General features: G+C 37.4%; 1 long non-coding RNA gene across 2 annotated transcripts; it reads right to left on the bottom strand.

Annotated features, from left to right (window-relative positions):
* Nucleotides 1–7,791: 7,791 nt before the first annotated feature.
* On the bottom strand, nt 7,792–9,970 carry LOC108989667. Of its 2 annotated transcripts, none has more exons than XR_001995873.2 (4): nt 9,354–9,970; nt 9,173–9,234; nt 8,290–8,517; nt 7,792–8,176 (listed from the first exon to the last, which is right to left on the bottom strand). It is a non-coding gene; the product is annotated as an uncharacterized LOC108989667 (long non-coding RNA). The 2 variants fall into 2 exon arrangements; XR_001995872.2 differs by having other exon boundaries at nt 9,454–9,965.
* Between the last annotated feature and the right edge of the window lie 407 nt (nt 9,971–10,377).

The following is a 10,377-nucleotide window of genomic DNA, read 5'->3' as shown; positions in this document are numbered from 1 at the left end:
ATATACACACACATATGGATGTAAAAAACATCCATAAACCAGATTTGGGAGAATTATGCAAGTAATAAAATTGTATGTTATTCTCCTAGCAATAGCAATTTTACAATCAAGGGAATCGAGGAACTTACAATAACAGTTGTCACTATAGCTTTCACTTCTCCCCTATGTGCCATGGTCAACTCCACAAATCTATGAGAGATGTTGTCTATAAATCTTAGCCTCCCATTGTCAGCCAACAAAACTACAATAATTTATATGCCATTACAATAATTACAGGCATTTAGCTTTTATTGGAAAAAAATGCAATGAAGCTACATTAGAATACATCCAGCAAGTTGGTAAATAAAATCCGTGTTGGTAAATAATTACCAACACTTAACAAATAACAGAATCATAGTAATTTGGTAAATAATTACACTTAACAAATAACAGAATCATAGTAATTTCATCCTCAAGATACAAATAGTCTTATATTACTAAAATCATTTATCGTTTACATTGAAGAAAAGTATAATAACCAGAGAGTTCCAAAAATAGTAGAAGAAATATATTTAGTTTTAACAAAAGGTCAAGGAATTCCAATCCAAATACTCTGAAATGTTGCAACATTGAAACTGTAAAGCAGGGAAGCATATTTCATACTCACAGTGAACAATGATATCATCAGAGACCAGTTAATGGTCTTTAAAAAGTATCTGCGTCCAACAAGAGTCACAAAATCAACACTTTCTTGCAATACAAAAACAAATTTAGTATGTGAGAGGTACATGAGAAACCAATAAAGGTTAGAACCAAAACAATAGGTAACCAAATATATATCAAATGCTATCGAGCTATTTATTTGGTTAAACCAATATTCCATACTACAAGTACTTTCCAAGCACCAATCTTCTTCAATTTGTCCATTGAGGGGGAAAAGGGATAGTCCTTTGTAAATTTTGCAATTCAATTAAAACAGTAAAAGAAAGTAAAACAACCATTATACTAGGGTGCATGCTTGTAATAATGTAGTAAAAATATTCAAATTTTTTCAATCAATTGGAGTTTGCTAAGGATTTATACTTATTCCGTTAATGATGCCATCGACAATGAACTAATGAAGCAGAACATTTTGGTGAATGCTGCACATATGGAAGCCATCTTTCTAATCTCACCAACTATGCTAATTAATTAATCTGCATAAAAAGTAGCAGTGATTGGCAAAGTTTCAACGCTGGAGAAATCGGCCCTAACCTCTCTTTGGCAAGCCAAATCTATTAATGATCATTACCAAATCATATCTGATACTTCATGTTTCATATAATGAATTTAAAGCTTAGAACTTGGAAGAAGTTGGATAAACCAAGATGAATATTAACTTGGAGAAATCTTCTCGGCACCAAGTATTTTACATCAACTTTAAGATCCATGAATCTAACACAGCCAGAATATGTAATTACACATTACCACACAGTTACATTTTTCAAGCCACACAACTCTCCTGGATGTATTTTCTCACTGTAAAAACTAAGTTTAGAAAAATCTAGAACAAAGTCCCTTCAAATTTCAGTTCCAATAGGACGGTCTACAGGCAGGGCATGACATACAACTAAGAATAATTAAATTGACTTGTTCACCACAAAGCAGCAACAGAGCAGGCAATGATCATATAGACAGTTACTGGTATACTGAATCACTGGTACAAGAATAAACAAGAGCACCATGCCAACTAACAATACCTTAGTTATGAAGTATAGATCAAAGTAAAGAGTACAAGTATCTATGGAGGGAGTCATTGGAGATGGGAGAAATGGTGAGGGGATAGAGGCCACCCCTAGTCTTGCCATGGTGCAGTGTTTTCCGCGTGATCTCGTCCTTCACACAAAAATAATTAGAGTGAAATTCAATGAAAACATTGTTATCTGGAGTGAACTGAGAAACCGAAACTATTTTTTTTTTTTATGTTGGGCACATGAAGCACATTGCTAAGGCGCAAATTTTTAGAGAAAGTTGGGAGAACGGAGGAGTCAACATGAAAAATAGATAAACCTGTACCATTGCCCACTTGGATTTCATCAGAGCCCAAATATGGTTCGGAGTATATAGTTAAATTTTGTGGGTCATGAGTGACATGGTTGGAGTAGTCGATGTCTGTATACCATGCCCGATCCAAGGGAGCTGAGGAAGAGGCAGCAAAAGCTTGCAACTGAAGTGGAGTCCCTTGGTAGTTGTTGTCAAGACGATAATAGCAAGCCGAAGCAAGGTCGCCCCACAAATTTGGCAGGCTAGGTGTGATTGAGACTAGCAGCCACGCCCTCGACCAAGCCCATGTCCAAGGTGTTTCTAATGCTGTGGTGGACGAGAGTTGAAGCCACCAAGAGAGGGAGGACCACGAGGGGAGTCTCCACGAGTGGCAACATTGGCGGAGCCAACTACCATATCTACAGTTGATTGTTGATGTTGAAGGCGCAACTCGCGAGTAAGAAGATGGCCGTAAATCTCATCAACAAGCATGGGATCCACACAGGTGAGGATGGAAGTAACAAGAGACTTATAAGAGGAGTCAAGACCTCCCAAGAGGTAGTAGGTGTACTCAAGATCATTCAAAGGTTGTTCAGCAGCAGTAAGAGAGTCCGAGTAGGACTTAACCTTGTGATAGTATTCAAAAATTGAGCTGCTGCCTTTCTTAAGAGCAGCCAATTGAAGTCGAGAGTGGTCATCACCCAAGCACGAGAATTGGTAGAGAAAGATTTCTCAAGGGATGTCCAAACCGCATGAGTGGTGGTGAGGCCAACCACCGTTGCCATAATGTCCTTGGATAGAGAGGAAAGTAAGGAGTTGAGAATGACTTGGTCTTGATCCACCCATTGAGTGTAGGCGGAATTGAGTGCAGGTTTGGAAGTAGTAGAAGGCAAGAACTGTGCAGGCCAGGGAATGCTTCCATCAACATAGCCAAAAGCTTTTTGGCCACAAAAATAGGGAACCATCTGAGATTTTCAAAGTAGATAGTTATCTTTGGTAAGGCGAATGGTGACAACATGATTAAGATTGATAGTTGGTGGAGGAGAGGGTGTGATGGGGATGGTGGTCGACATGGTTGAAGTGTTTGAGTCAGTGGCCATAGGATCGAAGAAGACGTGAGTTAGAGAGAATTCTCATGACCAAATGACTCTTTCTCTCCAACTCATTCAAAATTCAACTCTTCAAAAATCAACTCACCCGTGTCTCCCTCCCTCATCCACTACCAAGTCCCCAACTCCTATTCGGTCACTACCCCTCCTAGTCTTGGCGTGGTGCTCTCACCCGCTCTTCGAGCTCATCCAATGACCACATGCTCATAAATTGGCATCTCCAAACCGAAAAAATTCTATGATGGGACCATAAAGTATCCTCTTCCTAAGGTCTTGTTTACAGAGAAAGCAGAGATTCCAGATGAGCCTACATGTTATACTGAGGCTGCAAAATATAAAGAGTGGCACCATGCAATGGATCAAGAGTTCTCTGCACTCATGAAAAATGGCACATGGTCTCTTGTTCCTCGGTGTCCAGGTGTGAATGTTGTGGGAAACAAGTGGGTATTTCGGTCCAAATTCAACTCTAACGGGACTCTCAACCAGCGCAAAGTTCACCTTGTTGCCAAGGGCTATCATCAACAACCGGGTATTGACTACTCTGACACCTTCAATCCTGTAGTTAAACCCGCTATCATAAGAACGGTCTCTCCTATGCTGTTTCCCATGACTGGTCCCTTTGTCAAATTGATGTGAACAATGCCTTCCTCCACGACCTCCTATCAAGTTTACATGGCTCAACCACTTGGCTATGTCCACTCTCAACTTTTCGACCATGTTTATAGTTCGCAAAAGGCAATCTATGGTTTGAAACAAGTACCTCGTGCATGGTACTCTCGACTCTATGAGAAACTTATCTCTTTTGGTTTTTCGAACTCCAAATCGGAGTCATCTCTTTTTATTTATCACGAGGGTGGCGTTCGTCTATTTGTTCTTATTTATGTTGACAACATTATCATAACTGGCTCACATACAAGTTCTGTTGAATCTTTCATTCAGGTTTTAAATTGGGATTTTTCTCTTAAGGATCTTGGTTAACTAAGTTATTTTCTCGGAGTGGAAGCCACCAAAGTTTTGGAGAAATCGAGATTTTTCTCTTAAGGATCTTAGTGAACTAAATTATTTTCTTGCAGTAGAAGTCACCAAAGTTTTAGATGGCCTCTTTTTATCTCAACACAGGTACATTTTTAATCTATTGGAGAGAACCAAGATGTCTGAGGCCAATCCAGTCTCCTCGCCCATGTCCACCTCCACCCCACTCTCCAAGTTTGACAGCACTGCTTTTGAAGATCCTCACTTATATCGGAGCACTGTTGGCGCCTTACAATATCTCTCCCTAAAAAGACCAGATATTTCCTTTGCCATAAACAAAGTTTGTCAATTCCTGCATCATCCCTCAATTTCTTCTTAAGCGGCAACCAAACGGATCTTGCGGTATCTCAAGAATACAATTGATCATGGTCTCCTTCTATGTCATGGATCCACATCTCAACTCTCTATCTATTCCGATGCCGACTGGGCTGGATGTGCCAATGATCGCAAATCCACAGGTGCCTACTGTGTCTTCCTCGGTCCTAATAATCTTATCTCTTGGAGCTCCAAGAAACAACCTACAGTTGCTAGGTCTAGTATTGAGGCCGAATCCAAAGTTGTCGCCAACGCCACTGCCGAGTCAAATTGGGTTCAGTCTCTCCTTCGTGAGATGGGCATTTCTCTCTCTCATCCACCTACTCTTTGGTGTGATAATGTGGGTGCTACTTATGTCACGACAAATCTGGTATTTCATGCTCGCATGAAGCATATCGAAATTGACTATTATTTTGTTCGAGAACAAGTGCAGTGCAAGGCTTTAGATGTTTGCTTCATCTCCAGCAAGGATCAAGCTTGTTGATGTCCTTACAAAGCCGTTGTCCTCTCAACACTTCAGCTTTCTTAGGAGCAAGCTCAACGTTCTTTTAGTACCGTTCAACTGATAGTGATGAGGGAAGTTTGAACATGGTTTAGTGGGAGAGTGTTTCTCTTCTTGGAAAGATTCTTTGCACTTGAATAAAGGAGGGGTAAGACAACTCTCCATTGGAGAGAGTTCAAAAGAAAGGTAAGAGTATAAGTTCGTCTACATTCTAATCAACATATTTTTGAGTCTTTTCTTGGTTAATATGTGTTTATTCCTATATTTCATGTGATAATCTATATTTCACAAACCATTGTAAATATGGATTTAAGTAACATGTTTAGTATTAGGAACATGATTTTCTCGAATCTCTTTGAATATTTTCATATATATATATATATATATATGGAGATAATGTTATAAAAAATAATAAATACAATATTATTCGAGTTTATACTCATTACTCGTTGAGCCGAATTTTGTACGAATTCTATTGTTTAACAATCGATTTAACTTTGTATTCACGAATAGTTCATTTAATAAATTAATCGAGCCGAACTCGAGTTTGGTCAAACGGATCTTGAGCAACTTGTCGAGTAGTATTTATTATTTACAGCACTAAGAATAGCTACAGATTTTTTATATTATATCTTCTTTGATCGCTTGTTCATATTAAAAGATGAAAAGATTCTATGATTTATATTTTGCTTGTAATACCCAATATTAAACTAAGAAAAAAATAGTGGTCAAATGTTGATTTATAAGAATAGTTTTTATGGCATTTAGTCAAGCATACGTTGTTTTGAGAGTAAATGGATTTATTGAGTTGTAAATTTGGAGCAATGAAAATATTTTTGGGCCTATGAAATTATATAACTATACAACATTTAAGGCCCAAAAATGATTTCTAAATAAGGGACTTAAAGAAATCGGGTTTCAAAATAGGGATTTAATTGGGCTTGTTAGATAAGAATATTTAATTGATGTGGGCTTGAAAGAGGAAATAAATATTGATGGGCTTTGAAGTATATTGCAAGTGTGGGCCATTAAAGAGTCACATGCATGTAAGATGCGTATACCGAATTACAAGCTGGTAATTTACTCAATTATATCTTCAATTTGGTTCAATGTTTTTTTTTTCGATTCAACAGTTATACTCTATAAATATCCCTAAAAGTGTAGGCTAATTTTGAGATGAAAGAGAGATAAAAGTATGATACGAATAAGGCCGAACCCTAAATACTCCAATTCATAGATTTCTTTACTTTTATTGAAATAAAATGGTTCTTGTATTGCATAATTTCAGATTCACCTTTTTTTTTTTTTGACTTGAATATACTTTGCAAGGCCTATATTCAGATTCAAGAGGATAGTTGTAAGTATGCTTGACCTTGGTATTTTTTAGCTTTAAAAATTGTTAATTTCATCTAGGATTTCATGGAAGAGAAATGTTTTAGTTACAAAGAGATCTCATAAAAATAAACTTATATACTAATGTGACTTGATGTGATACGTTAGATTATAACCTCAAATGTGAGGGGTTTTTTTTTTTTTTTTTGGCATTGAGCCTAGATGCTGGAGATCTTTTCATATCACTCAAGATCCTCAACGTTTCACCTATCTGATTTTTGCCTCTCGGCCCGCTCCTCCACTTTCTTCACCAGAGATAGTTGTTGACAAGATCGTTGACATCCTCTCTTCTAAAGTGAAAAGTTGCAGATTTCATAGCTATTTTTAGCTCGCTGCCATGGTACCATTTACAGTCATCCTCTTTCCACTACAAGAAATTAGGTCTTTTTTTGTGCTCAAAATTGTCGCAAAAACCTTATATAATCGCTGCATTTTTGATGAAATTATGCCTTCACTTTTGATCAATTTCAACGATAGGCAAAAATATCGCAAAAACCTACCATTCCTAGCGATTTTCGTTCATCGCAAATGTCCCAAAAAATGACGAAAATAGTGTTTTCGTTTATAATTAAATCGTTGAGAAAATTTAATTACGACAGCAAAATGTTACTAAATCACTGCAAATGACTATCTTTTTTCCGGCGATTATGAATTATCGTTGCTATTATGTATTCCCAAGAGGTAATTGTTGCCGAAAAAGAGATTTTGCGATAATAAGTTAATGACGCAAATAAGATAATAAGTTAATGACGCAAATAAGTTTACTTGACGAAGAAAATATTTCCGGCGAGTTTTTGGAAAAGGTTTTTCACAAAATAAAAGGTAAAAATACACTACAACAGAATACATAAAAATATATAATGCACTTCCAAATTATATGTTCTTGCTCAAAAAAACAATTGCACAAGTGCGTAATTGAAACAGATTGACTTCTAACTACAATGTATAGCTAACAAGTCTTGACTTGCAACTTATCAAACAAAACAAAAAAACTATTCCCCCAAGAGCTAAGGTTATTGACAACATTAATCGTAAGATACTGTCGGCATATTGACCTCAAGAACCCTCACACCACCATTCCACAATGCACCATCAAAGAATAATCTTAATACCTTAAAGCAAAGTGAATTGAAAATCTAATGGAGTCCAAGATTAGTTCAAGACCAACAACATAAATGGTTTAGAAAAGTTCCTTGAGCATTAAAAAATAATTTCCTTTTTTTTTTTTTGACAAGTCAGTAATGGCTGGAAACTATATAAAATGTTTCAATCACCCAATAATTCTATATCCTTTTATACTTAGACATTAAAAAAGTGCCTTCTACTATGAGTATGAAATGGATTATTACATTTGTGTATTCAAGGATCTAGGTGTTGCGTACTTAATCTTTACACGGAAAAGTTTATGTATTTACACAACCAACTTGACCATGTCACAAATAGAGCACAAGACTAGATAGCATTATAAAATCCATCCATCGATAATACATTAGATCTAAAATCAATTTGTTACAAAAATTTTCAAAAAAAAAATACTAGTGAAACATTTCACTTGTATTTCCAACACAAGCAACAACTTCATTTCCAATAAGCTTGTATCTAGGGATGAAAGAGAGGAAGCTCACACTAGCCTCAGTTAGCTGTACATAACTTTTTCCCTACGCTGCCTAAGCCGGGTGTGGAGACTGAGCGGCGATCCTCCTTTCTGCAAGTAATTTAAGTAAATACGAAATAATATGTTTCAGTTCAAAAAATGTAAGCTGCCGATCTTTTCACATCTTTCATCTTCCATCCAACTTCAATAGATAAAATATGTAAGCTGTATCTGTGAAACAAAAAGTTAAAGACAAAAGACATTCAAAAGATATTAGCCGCCATAACCAAGTAAATACGAAAAAGTAAAAACAACAAACATGGTTCTGGATGCTCCAAGATTACCAAGAAGAACCAAGCCATGAGAGTTGGAAAGGATTCACCAGCAACAGGGATTAGTGCTAATGGACCTCAAGACAAGAAGCCCATTCCTTTTCAATCAGTGGGCGACATGAGTAGTATTCTTCAAGTCATGCTATGTACACTAAGCTGTTCAACAAGAATTACAACAATGCTCTCTTTTTTAGTTTAAAGCAGAGAGAGCTTACAGGTTCTTTTTTACCATAACTGCATCTGTGGGAAGGTGAAAACAAAAACACAAGTATTACAGTAAGTATCACAACATAAAGATGAGGCCAACCTTACAAGCAAAACTTGTTTTGCAAAAGCAAATACAACCACTCTTCCATGAGAAGAACCAAGCATATATGAACCATGCAAGGAAAAAAAGCGATTGTATAATAAAGTTACATCAGAGCAGATATTAAGCAAAGCAAAAAGGGACCAATCCACATAAGTCGAGATGATATGAATGTGTCCCATTCTTACCCCCACTTCCCTTTTAGTTGGGTGATTGATTCCTCCATATATGTATGTTTTTCTACGTGTGGTTGTACCAAGCATGCAAAATTATGTCCAAGTGAAAGGGTTGTACCAATGTGAACAGAATTGGTTTAAATCAACTATCATCTGATAATTTTCCCCCACCTAATCTGAATGCTCCAAACTTTTCCCCACCTAGTCGTATTTGTTAATTAATTTTTTTTTTCAGATCATAGGTTCAGTGACATGTAGCTAACCGTATTAGGAAAACAAAAAAGAATAAATAAAGAAGAAAATTTAAAGAGTCATTTATAGAAGAAAACTTTAAACATTTTTTGATAAGTGAAGAAAACTTTAAACATTGTGTTGTAAGCCATGTCATAAGAATTTAGGACCATATTCTTACCTCAAGCGAGGCATCAATGGATGCTGATAGAAGTAGACCAGCTGGCAAGCATTTTCGTATACCTATAATTCGAAAAAAATTATATTTCAGAAAATGAATCTAACAATGAATATAAACATCCGAGAAATCAAAACAGCTGCTAGATTTATGAGTTATATTCCCAACTATCTACCAAACCCACCATCAAGGCGCTAAGAATTTGGCCTAATTGGAGATAAAAAGCTACTTTCCTATATGCTGATAAACAAAAGCAGAGGTTGCTCTGTTCTGGGTTGGCTTACGGCGTTGAAGGGGAGACAGTGGAGCATGGGGGTGGCCTTGCGGCCGTGTGGAGGGCTGACTTGCGGTGGTGCTGCGCCGTGGAGGAAGGCGGCGCAGGGCTTATACGAGGAGCTTGAGCAAGATCCGTGAGTGGAAGAGTAGATCGACGGTGAGAGAGAGGGAGAGCTTCGGTGGAGGGGCTGGGGACCGTTCGGGGGGGCGGGGGGTAGCTACGCCAGTAGCTGGAGGTGGTGCGACGGCTGAGGACACGGCGGCACTGGGAACCCGAGGGAGAAAGGGTATTCGAGGGTGAAGAGAGAGGGAGATTTGCGGGAGAGAGAGTAGCCACGAGGGAAGGGCTTGGCTAGGTTGGCCGGCAACAGTGGAGGTGGACGGTGACGATGGGTCGACGGCGGCATGCAGTGTGGAGGCGTGAAGAGTAGAGATGGGTGGAGAGCAGGAGAACGGCAATGGAGGGAAAAAGTGTGGGAGTTTTCGAAAAGAATAAATATAGATTGAAGTTATTATTGAGAGTATCTATTTTGTAGATATGATGTGATATCATCTAGACTACACATCTTTTCAAATGAGTGTTGAGAATAATCAATTAGAAGTAGCTATGCAATGAGTACAAAATGTGCATTGTTATAATGACTTCTCTCTAGCATTACTCATTCAATTTTTTTAAATTTTAAAATAAAAATAATATTAAAAAATATATTTTAACAATACTTTATATAAAAGTTTAACTTTAATCTCATCTTATCTCCTCTCTAAAAACAAACGAACCAAATAAATTTACATCGCTGAAAAGGGCCTTTCTTTTGGTTTTTGCTTATTGCGGCCATTTTTCACTTTATAACCATTACCATCTCTCTTGATCTCGGAAGACTCACTGCTCCAAAGCTCCACTTGAGCAATCATCTTTCCATACAAGAACGAAG

Source organism: Juglans regia, chromosome 14, assembly GCF_001411555.2.
Source record: "Juglans regia cultivar Chandler chromosome 14, Walnut 2.0, whole genome shotgun sequence".
Classification (NCBI taxonomy): Eukaryota; Viridiplantae; Streptophyta; class Magnoliopsida; order Fagales; family Juglandaceae; genus Juglans; species Juglans regia.
Note: the sequence above shows the minus strand (reverse complement) of the source record. Positions and strands in the feature narration are given on the sequence as shown.